Raw genomic sequence first — 3,106 nt, forward strand, 5'->3', positions numbered from 1 at the left:
CCCCCCCCCCATCTGGAAAAAGGACAGTCTGAGGTTGGTGGTAGCCACAAAAGATTAAAAACAATAATAATAATAATCGTGGCCTAGTTAGAGACCCAGAGCTACATGAAACACCAGAAATTTGCTAATTTGTTTTTAGCCTAACTGAACTAATAATTTTTTACAAATACATTTTCTGACAGATGCTACATTTGGACAAATGTTCGGAAAAAAATAAACCATATTGTGTTTTATATCGATTTTTTTTCCTTATTTATACACAATATTTCACAAATCTAGACATCATTCGATAAGATGAAAAGTTATCAGTCTTCACATGGGTTAACTCCCAATACTAAATATTAATGAATACAGGCCTATATTAGGAAAAACTGGGCAAAATAGGTTTCTTGACGTATATTACCTTTGTTTTACACAGCAATTACTGTGGTTATAAATAACAAAGATGAAATACACTTGGGTAGAACATATCTCCACCTTGACCTCCACTGAAACGTCACCTAAAACAAACCCTTTTTCATCATAGCTGTGAGTTATAATTTTTAATGATGCTTGGGCGACGATTTCAATGGCGTAAGTGCCCCAAGGAGTGTGGAAACTAAGGATCATATCAACGTCATAGGAGGAGTAATTATTATTACCAATGATACAGTTTACTTGATGCTACATCCCCTTCAGTCAATGCTTTACTCAGTATGTTGGTGGAGATCATATTAAATAAAGCTTTTTTCAGGCACACCAAGCTCGTTCAGACAAGTGTGTCAGAGGTGGGGATAGTACCTCATGAATCTCCAGAAAGCAATTCCATGTATTCATCTAGGCACAACACCTGTGTAGGGTTGAAAGGAAAGATAAATGACGTGGGAGGAGTGGGATTTTATGAGAATGCATTGCTGATGACTGTGCATATGACATCAAGCAAGAACGAAACTTTCTATTCCTGTCAAGCAATATTCTAACTAGCATGATGGGGATTAGGTGTTCTAAAGATTTTCATTTCTGACTGTGTCTTTTTTGGTGTCAGCTTTTGTTACACAAATAATTAAAAAGAACATAAGGGCAGTAGTTATTATGTAACAATAATGAAGTAGATTTATCAAGCTCTGTAGTAGATTTTTTTGTCTTAAAAAGTCGCACGTATTTGCGCACGTGCGACTTTTCTATACATGCTGCGACTTTTTGATTTTTGCTTATTCCAAAGCACATTTCTGAAATCTGCTCACGTAGTAATTTTTTTTAAACTTTGCAGTGGTCCTGTATTTATCAAATGTCATAGTCCGCAGAAAAGGACATTAACACCTACTTTAACAGCTGTTTTTGTTCTGCATCATGAAACAAAGCTGCTACATTATTGTTACTTATAGAAAAAACTAATTATATAACTAATAACTCTATTAGTTTTAAGGTAAAAAAAAATACACACTGCACACCTTGTTAATTTTAGGACACATACATGCTGGCGTACCCACTAAATTTTTAAATTAACGTTGTGTTAGAATAAGGCACAAAATAATTGTGGAAGAATTTGTACAGACTACGCAAATAACCCATATGTGGCACTAAAATGTTTCTTTAAAAAAAGAAACATCCATAGTAATACAGCTTTATGCACATTTTGGGGTGGGTAACGTACCAAGCCGTTTCTTTTCTTTTTCTGGCTTCACTATTGTTTATGCGTTGTTGGTGCTGCTGTCTTCCTTATTAACATAAACTCTGGCCTCAGCGCAGCGACACAAACTCCGCACAGCAACATCACAAAATGCGGGCTCAAAATTAAACAAAAAAGCCTCCAGAGTAAGGAAATTCATGGTGTGGCAGTATGTTTTTAATATTTTTTTTATTTCTAAGGAGGGTGGATGTTTTTTTTGCGGGATAGTTGAAGTGCCAGGCCGGCCAGTCAGGGTGTCACCCGATGCAGTACACCCCCCCCCCTCCCCTTCACTCTCTAGTAACGATACTGGTAATAAAAGGTAGATAAAGAACTACGGCTATTTACATTAGGGAAAACTTTTCTGCTTTAAAAAATGCTTTTGTAAGCGGGTTTCCAGGGTTTTGCTTACGTGTGATTTATTTATCAAGGTCGTGGGACTATTTGATAAATAGGTCGCATGTAAGCAAAAGTAAGTTTAAAAAATTGTCATATAGAAGTCATACGTTTGAAAAGAATGATAAATTTCCTTCAATTTCTTTTTTTTAATGTAAAAATTCAATTTATTAAATCCTTGGTAAATTAATCCATCATTCTAAAGTGCTATATGATATTAAAGGACCAGTAAATTACAATCATCCAAATTTGTGAGTTGTTACCTTAGAATTTTTACTAAACAATGTTTGACATGAACAAAAGGAAGGCAAAATATTATTTTAATTTCTCTATGATCAAAGTTCAAAAACTTAAAAACAAAAATATGTAATTTACAACAATTTTAGAAAATTCCTGTAAAAGCATAGCTAAAATTATCTAAACAATGCTGTAAAAAATGCAATGTGTGTACAGCATGAAGACATCAAATCTCCATAAAACACCTAAATTGGGATTATAGGTCAAATAACTTTCCTTTAATGGTAATAATATTTCTCTAAAAAAAGAAACAAAAAACACTGTTACGCCGAGCGCTCCGGGTCCCTGCTCCTCCCCGGAGCGCTCACGGCGTCTCTCTCCCTGCAGTGCCCCGGTCAGACCCGCTGACCGGGAGCGCTGCACTGACATTGCCGGCGGGGATGCGATTCGCACAGCGGGACGCGCCCGCTCGCGAATCGCATCCCAAGTCACTTACCCGTCCCGGTCCCCAGCTGTCATGTGCTGGCGCGCGCGGCTCCGCTCTCTAGGGCGCGCGCGCGCGCCAGCTCTCTGAGACTTAAAGGGCCAGTGCACCAATGATTGGTGCCTGGCCCAATTAGCTTGATTAGCTTCCACCTGCTCCCTGGCTATATCACATCACTTCCCCTGCACTCCCTTGCCGGATCTTGTTGCCATTGTGCCAGTGAAAGCGTTTCCTTGTATGTTCCTAGCCTGTGTTCCAGACCTCCTGCCGTTGCCCCTGACTACGATCCTTGCTGCCTGCCCTGACCTTCTGCTACGTCCGACCTTGCTCTTGTCTACTCC

The sequence above is a fragment of the Hyla sarda genome, chromosome 5 (assembly GCF_029499605.1).
Source record: "Hyla sarda isolate aHylSar1 chromosome 5, aHylSar1.hap1, whole genome shotgun sequence".
Lineage (NCBI taxonomy): Eukaryota > Metazoa > Chordata > Amphibia > Anura > Hylidae > Hyla > Hyla sarda.